The sequence below is a fragment of the Nicotiana tabacum genome, chromosome 13, assembly GCF_000715075.1.
Source record: "Nicotiana tabacum cultivar K326 chromosome 13, ASM71507v2, whole genome shotgun sequence".
NCBI classification, from domain to species: Eukaryota; Viridiplantae; Streptophyta; class Magnoliopsida; order Solanales; family Solanaceae; genus Nicotiana; species Nicotiana tabacum.
Genome location: NC_134092.1, coordinates 1,699,094 through 1,712,209, shown reverse-complemented (window position 1 = coordinate 1,712,209; position 13,116 = coordinate 1,699,094). Strand labels below are relative to the sequence as shown.

Genomic DNA, 13,116 nt, shown 5'->3' with positions numbered 1-13,116 from the left:
TTATGCTCTTTCATAGTCTTTTAATTTTTGTTGCCTATTTTATAGACGGTTGTCCTGGAGATCGAGAGTGCTCGTCGGGAGTAGAGGCGCAAATATATATATGTGAAGTTGAGGGACAAGTATTTCAGGGTCCTTGATAAGTATCGGGAGCTTTGGTGTTAGCTTCGTGAAGGCAGCAATGTGTGTATTTTAGTTAGTGTATCTTATTTAAATTGGGTGAGCGGGTTAAATTATCTTAAATAGGTGACCATATTTAAATTGGAAGAATAAGAAATCCACATAGGCCCCATGTAGGAAAACAAAGGTGGGACATGGCGATCTACCGGATGAGGGTAAATGTAGGGTATAATTGTAAGGATAAATATGTTAAGAAAGTATAACGAAGGGCAAATGTAACCCTTTTCGAAGAGTAGAGGGGTAAATATGATCCTAAAGTATAACGAATGACAAATGTAACTCTTTTAAATGTTTAAGGGGTAAATATGAACCTAATGTATAACGTTAAGGGTATTTTTGATAGAAAAATTAAACGAATGATAAATAAGGTCTATTTATAATAATAGAAGGACAAATCAGACCCTTACCTCTTAAACAAAATATATCCATAGGCCAATTTGCTTTTGGGAAAATAGGAAGGATAGTAATATTGGTATTTATGTCTTTAGAACTGTACTTAGTTGCAGTTGAGTTCCTCGTATTAGAGGGCGACAATTTGCATAAGTTATTCCCGGGTGTAAATTTTCATGATGGTGGCATCAAAATTGTGGGTAGAAAAGCCTTTGTCATTCTAGCTACTCTAATTATATTGCCAACAACTGTCACGACCCGAATTTTCTATCTTCGGACCGTGATGACGCTTAACATTTCACTTGCTAGGCAAGACAACATTAGAATAATATTTACCTATTTTAAAATAATTTTTAAACTTATTAATAACAAGGAAGCAAATGCGGAAGCAATTTTGAAATAATCCATAATAATAACGGTGTCTAAACACCATCCCAGAATTGGTGTCACAAGTGTACGAGCTTCTAGAATAAATATAAATAAAGGTCTGAATAAAATAAAGCTGTCTGGAAATAAACACTCAGCTAAAGTACAATAGACAGGGACTTCAGAACTGCGGACGCCATGCAGTTATACCTCAAGTCTCCTCTGATAGCTGAAATCCGAGCAAGTCTATGGTACGCCGCTGGGACCAACTCTAAAATCTGCACAAGAAGTGCAGAGTGTAGTATCAGTACAACCGATCCCATGTACTGATAAGTGCTGAGCCTAACCTCGACGAAGTAGTGACGAGGCTAAGGCGGTTCACTTACATTAACCTGTACGCAATATTAGTAATAACAACAATAATAGAAATAAATCAGGTAATTCATTTATAATAATTGAATGTAACTCAGCAGTCATAACCAATTATCATTCCATTAATTCTGTTGCAGCGTGCAACCCGCTCTCACAATATATTCACATTCAATTCTGTTGCAGCGTGCAACCCGCTCTCACAATATATTCACATTCAGTTCTGTTGCAGCGTGCAACCCGCTCCTCCAATATATTCATTTTAATCAAGTCTGTTGCGGCGTGCAATCTGATCCTCTAATATTGACTTTTAATAAGACTGTTGCGGCGTGAAACTCGATCCTCCAATATTGACTTTTAATAAGTCTGTTGCGGCGTACAACCCGATCCTCCAATATAGAATTTTAATAAGTCATTTGCGGCGTGCAACCCGATGCTCCAATATATTCATTATAATTAATCATGTTGCGGCGTGCAACCCGCTCCTCCAACATTTTCATTTATCAATTCTTATAGAAGAAATTTTTCCAATAAATATAACATTAATATAAAATTACGAGACAACAAATAATTATGATTTAATTATGAAGCAAACAATGACAAATAGCAAATTATTATGGAAATCAGGGAGCAAATAGGCAGTTTAATATTTATTATGCTAAATGTCAAATAACAATTAAGGCACATAATTCAAATAACATGTAACAATTAATGCAGAAATTCAAGAATTTATATTTGCAAAGAATAAGAGAGAAATAATTATTATAATAATTAATTTATGATTAAAAATAATTTGTGATTTTTTAAGTAAGCAGGCAAATAATTAATTTGACGACGTATAGACACTCGTCACCTCGCCTATACGTCGTTTACATGCAATTCATATAACAAATAATTTAAGGGTTCTACTCCCTCAAGTCAAGGTTAACCCCGACACTTACCTCGCTTTGTAATTTTTAATCAATTATTCGACCACAACCTTTCCTTTTAAATTTGCCTCCGAAAGCTTCAAATCTATTTACAAACAATTCAATATATTCAATACTAATCATAGGAATTAATTCCATATGAATTTATAAATTTTAATTCATTAAAATATTCGGTGGTGGGACCCGTCTTAAATCCCGGAAAAACTCACGAAATCTGAATACCCGTTCCGATACGTGTTCAACCATACCAAATTTGTCCAATTCCGATATCAAATGGACCTTCAAATCTTAAATTTTTTTTTTTGGAAGATTTTATAAAAATCTGATTTTTCTTCCATAAATTCATGGATTCATGATATAAATGAGTATGAAATCATGAAATATAATCAATATAGGATAAGGAACACTTACCCCAATATTTTTCCGTGAAAATCGCCTTACCCGAGCTCAAAAATGGGAAAGAATTGAAAATGGGTTGAAACCCCATTTCCAGAACTTAAGTTCCGTTTCTGGGATTTTTACCCTTCGCGAACGCAGTCAGTACCTCGCGTTCGCGAAGCACAATTATGTGCTGTCAAATTTTACTCTTCGCGAATGCGGGGGCTACCTCGCGAACGCGATGCATGCCTGGCTTGGCCTTCGCGAACGCGGAGGCTAATTTTTTCTGGCCAGTCTCTTTCCCTTCGCGAACGCGAGGCTTCTATCGCGAAGGTGAAGCTTTGAACCTCAAGCCTTCGCGAATACGGTCACTACGGCGCGAACGCGAAGCACAAAACGTGCCAGCCCAATTTGCACACCAGAAGCCTGAAGTCTTAGAAAACCAGATTTCCTAAGTCCGAAATCATCCCGTAACCTATCCGAAACTCACCCGAGCCCTCGGGGCTCCAAAACAAACATGTACACAAGTTCTAAAATATCATACGAACTTGCTCGAGCGATCGAATTGCCAAAATAACACCTAGAACTACGAATCGAACACCAAATCAAAGGAAGTTTTCAAGAAAACTTTAAAACTTATATTTTTATAACCGGACATCCGAATCACATCAAATCAACTCCGATTCTCACTAAATTTGGCAGACAAGTCATAAATATTATAGTGGACCTATATCGAGTTCCGGAACCAAAATACGGACCCGAGATCAATAAATCCAATATCAGTAATTAAGCTTTCAAGCTTTTAATTTTTCATCAAAATTCCATAACTCGAGCTAGGGACCTCGGAACTCGATTCCGGGCATACGCCCAAGTCCCAAATCATGATACAGACCTACTAAAATTTTTAAAATACTGATCCGGATCCGTTTGCTTAAAATGTTGACCAAAGTCAACTTAGTTGAGTTTTAAAGCTTTATTTTCCATTTTAATTCATTTTTCACATAAAAACTTTCCGAAAAAATGTACGGACTGCGCACGCAAGTCGAGGAATAAAAAATGATACTTTTTGAGGTCTTAGAACGTAAAATTACTTATTAAATTTAAAGATGACATTTTGGGTCATCACAACATGGCTAAAAAGCTTAGGATATTAGTTTATGTTTCTGCCGGAGGAGTTTTATCCTATATTATTTTAGTCGGTTCAGTGTTTTGGATTGGTGCAGTAGATGGTGAGGAGTTTCAAGAGAACAATACTCTTTGGAGATAGAATGGGTTGAGAACTGCAGTTTGTTATTGTGGTCATGCAGTTTTTACAACATTTTCTCACTCCATGAAGGACAAGAGACAATTTTCCAAGGTAATTTTTGGATAACATATATTACTCTGTCTGTTTCATTTTATATGGGTATTTATATATATAATCATTTTGAAACTTGTAGTGCTTTCCTCTTAGTTTTGCTTTATACTTCATACACATATTTTAACAAATATATGTGATATTTAAAAAATATTTATTTATTTATTGACACGGGATGCACTAGTGACACACTAAATGAACATGTAATGCGCGTGTGATGCACACAAAAGTTAATTTTATTAAATTTATTTAAGACCTCTTATTAAGGTTTATTTAGGCTATAAGTTTTGTTAGACGCTCTTGTCTCACTACACATAAAAATAATTCATTCAACTTTAATTAACAGGTTGCCCCAATTCTCTTTTCTTTTCTTGTCAACAGGCTCTGCTCGTGTGCTTTATACAAAACACCATCACTTATGGATTAATGGCAACAATGGGGTACTTAATGTACAGACAAAATTTGATGTCGCAAGTAACCCTATATCTCCCACCGGAAAAGTGAGTTCTAAGATTGCAGTATACATAATGCTAATTAGTCCCATTACGGAAATTGAAGATACTGCAAGAGTCAATCTACGAGCTGCTTTGTCAGAACAATTTTGTTCATTAGCACTAGGGCTGCTTATCGGGCGGATCGGGCGGTTATTTACTCTTAACGGTTCGGCTTATCGGTTATCGACTTTTAAATGTATTAATCTGCTAGTCACCCAATAAAATATCGCACGAATTGGTATCGATTTAGCTATTATCGGGCGATTTATTGACCTACTTCAATCTGTATTACAGAGAACTATTTTGGTCCTTCATGTTACAACCTGTTAGTTGTTACAGCAAAGAGTGTTTGTTGTGTTGTTTTTAATATGACAATATAACAGTTAACACTTAACACTTCCTAACATGGCAATTATATCTGTCAAAATGAGTCCAGAATGCAACTAGAGATAAAATGAAATTTTAGACACAAAATCTAGAACAATTGGAGACATCCAAAATACAATTGCTGCAGTTAACGCCTAACAATGCTTAAATTTCTGCAGCTTCAAAGTTCAAACAACTTGAAATTTCTATTGGCTCCCAAGGATCCTTGTCACCCCATGCCATAGATCCTCCAACTAGTTTCACTAGTTATATGTTAGAATTTAGAAATATTTAGTAACCAAAATAGACATTTTAGCATGGCTTAAACATGAAATGAACTCAATAGAACATAACTACAAAGTTTTTTCTGAGGTCTGAGTAGTACCTCTCTTGGCATAAGAGTCTTTGGAATCACTCTCCAATGGTAGAACCATTTACATTATTAATAACATTCAAGATATAACAAATTGCTAATATCCAACAACCTGGAACTATATAACTCAGATGGTAGCAAGCTTGAAATATGACAGCTTGAGGGCACAAGGCTTTTCAAAATGAGATCAATGAGTTTGATAATACCAAGAAGTCGAATGAGTCTCCTGAACTCAGATGAATGCAGAACTAGCCCAGCTTTGAAATGCGACTGAACTATTTATTCTATTATTTGTTGTCCCAATAAAATAATGAAATCCAAGCCCCTCGACACTTTTACATACTTTAGTAGTACATTTAAAGATAAATATTCATATTCTAGCAAAGACCTGCATATTTCCATTCCCTGCTGCTAGAAGGACTAATGATTACAGTATAATAAAGAATTCCTCATTATAATTATGCAACTAGGGGAGAAAATAATAAAGAAGAAACTCTTAGAGGTTATTGGTATTTTTTCTTAAGTCAACAATATGCTAATGACCAGCAGGGTATCTTTTATTATTGCTAAATTGAATTTACAGAAATCAAGATTAACTAGAAAGACTTATAGATGAACCAAGAACACCAGTATAAGAAATGATATCCCACGATTATGTAAGAAGCTTAAGAAAAAGACAATTATGTAATACATTTAACAGTGCCTTTACCTTATCAAAAGTATTATAAGAAGACATATTCAGCAAATGAAATTGCAACATTATAGCTACGTAACCCTGACTACCCCCAAAACAGATTGAAAGCTTAAATTTGATTATTTTTTATCAATAATAGCAGGGCGTTTAGGACACTTAAACATATGAGAAAGAAGTGCCGACGTACCGTGTTTGGTCTTAAAATAATACTCAATAAAGCAATAGTCATATCTTGCCTTTGTACTCCGTTCAGAAGTAATAATTTCTGTAAAATGATCCTACACAACAGACCATTTTTTTTCCTTTTTTGGTTATATTTGACTTCGTTATTTCAGCTTGACTTATTACACTTGAATTAGAAGCCCCACTTTGACCCATCACCTTATCACTTTGTATATATTCAGCCATGCAATGACTCATTGCAACAAGAAAAGAAAATAAATGAATACTAATGATAAAAAAGCTACAATCTTTTTGATGTCGAAGAAGGTTTTTTCATTTAGAACTGAATCGAAATCGAATTAGAAAGTAAATTTATTTTCAGACAAAGTATGACGAGGAAAATGATATTTTTCTCCCACGAAATCCCTCTTTTAATCCCTAGAATAATTTTGACATTTTTTCATATTTTTGACATAGATTTGATCTATTTTATCAATAGCAGAACTAAAGATTCGACCATCAAGTAAAGATTCGAAAAGGAGAAGAAAGAAACTTACCATCTGCTACTCTGGCTATGGCCGTAAGCCCGTAACTAGGGTTCTGAGATCTTGTTCTGAGAAGTATGTTAAGATTGTGAGAGGCAACGTGAGACGGCGAGAGGGAGAGGCGAGACTCGAGAGGGCTGGGCAGTGGGTTGTTATTGCTTATGAGATCTGAGGAAAATTAAGAATTGTAGATGTTAGGGTTTCTATATTCTAATAGAGTAATAGTGTAATACTGATTACTGTTCCAGTATCGGATAAATGTAAGTGTCGAAGGGATTTTTATATATATATATATACATATATATATATATATATATATATATATATATATATATATATATATATATATATATATCAATCACAACAACATCCGTTAAACCGATAACCCGTTACCAATAAGCCATTAAGCCACTTTTACGGTTTGATTTTCGGTTTCGGTTCAGTTTTAAACCTCCCTAATTAGCATGATTGTTGTTGTATTAGCCTTTCCCTTTTTCGAATATGGCATGACATTTATAGGCGCATGTACGGGCATTAGTCTGTCTATATTGTTTCTATACGTCTGCTAACTTAAGATCAGGAAGCCCTACTCAAGGAGTTTTGTGATAGAAGTTATGTTTTTGGGATACTTGTAGTTCTGGGTTCTTCTGTTGACATATATGGAACTTACGTTTCATTGAAAAACATCATAAGTCATGTCCACCAAAAGTGAAGTATCATTCATGTTGTGTACTTTAAATATATTGTGTCATGGTATGGTCTGGGCTCTTGTCATATGTAATCCTCATGTTACATACTGCTATAGGGTCATGCCATTTGGACTGAAGAACGCAAGGGGCCACATATCAAAGATTGGTCACGAAGATGTTCAAAGACCAGCTCGGCAAGTGTAATGATTCGGCCGGTCGTTTTGAGTATTACAACCCCATTCCCCCATTTACTACTCAATTTATGCTTTACAGTCATTTTAAACCTTACCGGGTTAGTTGGTTCGGGTCTGAAGGGAATTCGGAGTGAAATGAGACACTTAGTCTCATAATTGAAAATTTTAAGTTAGAAACGTTGACCAGATATTGATCTATGTGTAAACGACCTCAAATTCGAATTATGATGATTCTAGTAGCTCCGTACGGTGAATTTGGACTTAGGAGCGTGTCCAAAAAATTATTTGGAGGTCCGTAGTAGAATTAGGCTTGAAATGGCGAAAGTTGAATTTTTGAAAGTTTGACCGGGGGATTGACTTTTTGATATCGGGATCAGAATCTGATTCTGGAAGTTGAAATAGTTTTGTAATGTGAAATATGACTTGTGTTCAAAATTTGAGGTCTTTCGAACGTGGTTTGGTAGGTTTCGGCATCGTTTGCGGAATTTGAAAGTTTAAAAGTTCTTAGGCTTGAATCCGAGGGTAATTTGGTGTTTGATGTTGTTTTGAGTGATTCGAAGGCTCGACTAAGTTTGTATGTTTATATGACTTGTTGGTATGTTTGATTGAGGTCCCGAGGGCCTCGGAGTGATTCCGGGTGGTTAACAGATTGTTTGAAGTTGGAAAGATGCAACTGAAGTTGCTGCTACTGGTATTTCTGCACTTGCAGAATGGGAACCACAGGTGCAAACCCGCAGAAGCAGGTATTTGGGCGCAGAAACGAAAGAGAGAAGGTTGGGCAGAGTGCGCAGGTGCGAAGGATTCACCGCACCTGCAATGGCCGCAGAAGCGTGGAATCGAGTGCAAGTGTGTGTTGTGTCCGCATGCGCGGTGATAATTTCGCACATGCAATGATCACAGATGCGGTTCCTTGGCCACAGGAGCGAGGACTGCGTTTAAGTGATTTTGCACAGAAGTGGAGCTTGGTCCACAGATGCAGCTCCGTAGATGCAGAAATGCAACCGCAAGTGCGAAAAGTCTGGGCAGAATAAATAAAAATGGGACTTCGAGGTTTTTCACCATTTTTAGTATTTTGGACTCGGGCTTAGGCGATTTTGAAGAGGATTTTAGAGGGGAATTCCGAGGAAAGCTTCCTGTGCTTGATTTTGATCATAAATCTTGTTTCCCCATTGATCTTTCCCACCTAGATTGTGTGGGTTGAGGTAAAATTGGGAGATTAGGGCTTAAGATTTTGAGAGTGGATTTTGGGGATTTGGAGGGGCAAATGATGTCGGATTTTGATGAATTTGGTATGGCTAGACTCATGAGTGAATGAGTTTTCTCATTTTGTGATTTTTGTCGGATTTCTAGATGTGGGCCCGGGGGCCGGGTTTGAGCCTATTTCGGATTTTGGGCTAGATTTCAGTAGTTTCTTGTGGAATTGATCCTTTTAGCCAATATTGATTATCTCATACTGTTTGTGACTAGATTCGGGGCATTTGGAGGCCGGTTCGAGAGGAAAGAGCATTCCGGATTAGGAGTTCTACGCTGTTGAGGTAAGTAACAGTTTTAAATCTGGTCCTGAGGGTATGAAACCTCAGATTTTTGTATCATGTGATTACTTTGGAGGTAACGCACATGCTAGGTGACGGGCGTGTGGGTGTGCACCGAGGGAATTATGACTTGGTCCGTCCCGTGAAACTGTAAAGTTGAATAACTTGTTGTTAGCTATATGCTCTCTATGTGTTGTGAAAATTTGATTATAAGTCATGTTAGAAACCATATTTAGGCTATATGTTGGTACTTTTGGGACCCACAGAGGTCGTGCACATATTGAACTATCTGCTTAATTGTTGTTTTAAACTCAGTCATAGTTTACTTGATTATTTTATCCCAGTCTCAATTGTTCATTATTGATGCATTATATCATTGTTGTTTGGGTAATTTCACGATTGTTGAGAGCCCGAGAGACTGGAGATATTTATGACTGAGCAAGGCCAAGGGCCTGATTGTGAGATATTGATACTATAGCATGCGAGTTGTCCGTGCATCACGTGAGTTGTCCGTGCAGATCTTTATATTATACTATAGCACGTGAGTTGTTCGTGCAGCATGTGAGTTATCTGTGCAGATTATAGCGCTTGGGTTGTAGGAGCCCCTCCGGAGTCTGAACACCCCAAGTGAGCGCGGGTACCCATTGAGTGTGAGTGTTGAGGGCTGAGAGCCAAGTGGTTGAGCTGTTGTGACGAGTTGAATGACTGTTGCCCTGAGAGGCTGTACTTGCTTTTCATTTATTGTTGCACTTAGTTGCTATCTGTCATTGTTGTGAAATTCTCTGAAAGATTTGGCGTTATCTATGTCCATTTGGGATTTCGAGCCTTGGAATAGGTTCATATAGTGAATTGTGACTTGTACGTAATGTTTGGCGTCATTCCGGATTGTTTATGTGTGATTCAGACGCATTCATCAAAGTTTGAATATTTTAAAGTTGAAAGAATGATTTTGATCGTCGATTCATGATTTTGAGGTTATTTGTGGCGTTTTGAGCCTTTGGATAAGTTTATGTAAGGTATTGGGACTAGTTGGTGTAATTGGACGGGGTCCCGGGAGCCTCGGGTGTGTTTCGGAATGGGTTTAGACAAATTCTCCTTGCTTTGTCACTACTGGTTTCTGGTGTGCATCATGATCGCGAAAGTAAGGATGCGATCGCGAAGGGTTAGCTGGGCTGGTAGAGGTTTGTTCATCGCGATCGCTTAGAAGGGGTCGCGATCGCGAAGCTGGAGCAGGTGGTTCTTCGCGTTCGCGTGGGCTAAGTCGCGAACGCGGAGAGTTGAGGAGGCAAACCTGTTTGGGAGAGTTGTGCTATGTGATCGCGGAAGGACTCACGCGATCGCGTAGGTGGAAAGTCGTTGAGGCTAAGTTAAGACTTCACATTCACATTGTTTGGCCCGCGTTCACGGTGATTTGGGAAGGCTATGCTTCGCGATCGCGAGGAGGATCTCGCGTTCGCATAGAGCAATTCCCTGGGCGAGGCTGGTTGGCCTCCGCGATCGCGAAGAAGGTCGGGCCTGGGCAATGCTGTTTTAGTTGGGGAGTTGGCTCACTTTTCTCTCGTTTTTCACTTAGGTGGCCGAATTTGGGAGCTATTTTGAGAATACTTTTATCAAGCAACACAAGGTAGGTGATTCCCACTTATTGTAAGTTAAATACATGAGTTATATAAGGATTTAAACATGGAAAATTGTAGAAATTGTGGGATTTTGGAAGACAACCTAAAATTTGATATTTTTTGGATTTTGACCACGAAATTTGATATGAAGTTTGGAATAAAATATATATTTGAGCTCGTGGTGTTATGGGTAATAATTATCTTCGAAGGTTTTCGAAATCCAGGCACATGGGACCGAGGGTTAGACTTTGTTGACTTTTCGAGCAAAGTTGAGAATTGTTATTTATTGATTAATTAAGAGTGTTGGAGTATATTCTTATTGGTTTGCATGTTGTTTGACTAGTATCGGATTGATGGGCATCAGTTTGAGGTGTTAGAGAGGCGTTGGAGCCGGTTATAGAACTTCAGAGCGAGGTAAGTCTTATGTCTAACCTTGTGTCACGACCCAAAATCTCACATATCGTGATAGCCCTATCGCAATGTTAGACAAGCCGAGAATTCACAAATAACCATGCATCTTTAATTTAAAACATACTGAAATAAGCTTAAGTAGTAAAAACCTTATAATTTACTGATAAGAAAAAAAGTATCGCGACTCACTACAAAATTCCCCAGAATCTAGGTGTCACTGAGTACATGAGTATCTAAATGACAACATAGTCTGACTACTAAACACTGTCTATGAAGATAGAACAATACAAATAAACTTAAAAGAATGAGAGTCAAGGCTTGCGGACGCGAGGTAACTACCTCGATAGTCTCCAACAGATAAAGCTCCAAGCTAGCAATTGTCATACCCGGAAGTACCTTGATCTGCACACGAAGTGCAGAGTATAGTATGAGTACAACCGATCCAATATACTCAATAAGTAGCAAGACTAACCTTAGGCTGAAAGCAGTGACAAGCTCAACAGGTGCAGTCCAAACACAGATTTTTAACAGTACAGAAATGTAGATATGCTTTTAAGTTTAACAATTTAAGTTCAACACGGATAAAATATGCCAAGTGTGACTGATATGAGGAATTGTCACGACCCAAAATTCCCACCTTCGGACCATGATGGTGCCTAATATTTCACTTGCTAGGCAAGCCAACGTTAGAATAATATTATCCATTTTTAAAGCAATTTTAAATTTATTAATAACAAGGAAACAAATGCGGAAGCAAAGTTTGAAATATAGTGAAATAATCCATCAAACAACGGTGTCTAAATACCATCCCAGAATTGGTATCACAAGTGCACGAGCTTCTAAAATAAATACAAATTAAGGTCTGAATAAAATAAAGCTGTCTGAAAATAAACACACAGCCAAAGTAAAATAGACGGGGACTTCAGAACTGCGGACGCCATGCAGTTATACCTCAAGTCTCCTCTGAATAACTGAAATCCGAGCAAAACTATGGTACGCCGCTGGGACCAACTCCAAAATCTGCACAAGAAGTGCAGAGTATAGTATCAGTACAATCGACCCCAAGTACTGGTAAGTGCTGAGCCTAACCTCGACGAAGTAGTGACTAGGCTAAGGCGGGTCACTTACATTATCTGTACGCAATATTAGAAACAACAACAATAATAGAAATAAATTAAGTATCTCATTTATAATAATCGAAGCCAACTCAACAGTCATAACCAATTATCATTTTCATCAATTCAGTTGTAGTGTGCAACCCGCTCTCACAATATATTCACATTTAATTCTGTTGCAGCGTGCAACCCGCTCTCACAATATATTCATTTTAATCAAGTCTGTTGCGGCGTGCAACCCGATCCTCCAATATTGACTTTTAATAAGTCTGTTGCGGCGTGCAACCCGATCCTCCAATATGGACTTTTTAATAAGTCTGTTGCGGCGTGCAACCCGATCCTCCAATATGGACTTTTTAATAAGTCTGTTGCGGCGTGCAACCCGATCACCCAATATGGACTTTTAATAAGTCTGTTGCGGCGTGCAACCCGATCCTTCAATATGGACTTTTAATAAGTCTTTTGCGGCGTGTAACTCGATCCTCCAATATGAACTTTTAATAAGTCTGTTGCGGCATGCAACCCGATCCTCCAATATGGACTTTTAATAAGTCTGTTGCGACGTGCAACCCGATCCTCCAATATATCCATTTCAATCAATTCTTATAAAAGAGTGCAAGACGATACTCCAATATATTCATTATAATCAATCCTGTTGCGGCGTGCAACCCGCTCCCCCAATATATTCATTTACCAATCAATTCTTATAGAAGAAATTCCCCAATAAATGCAATAATTAATATAAAATCATAAGACAACAAGCATACAATAATTATGATTTAATTATGAAGCAAATAATGACAAATAGCAAATTATTATAAAAATCAGGGAGCAAATAAGCAGTTTAATATTTAATATGCTAAATGTCAAATAACAATTAAGACACATAATTCAAATAACATGTAACAATTAATGGAGGAATTCAAGAATTAATATTTTGTCAAGGAATAAGAGAGAAA

At 37.4% G+C, this 13,116-nt stretch overlaps 1 pseudogene; it reads left to right on the top strand.

Moving 5' to 3' along the window:
- The first annotated feature begins 311 nt into the window (after window positions 1-311).
- LOC142168434 (amino acid transporter AVT1J-like) lies at window positions 312-5,071 on the top strand (annotated as a pseudogene).
- Window positions 5,072-13,116: the final 8,045 nt, after the last annotated feature.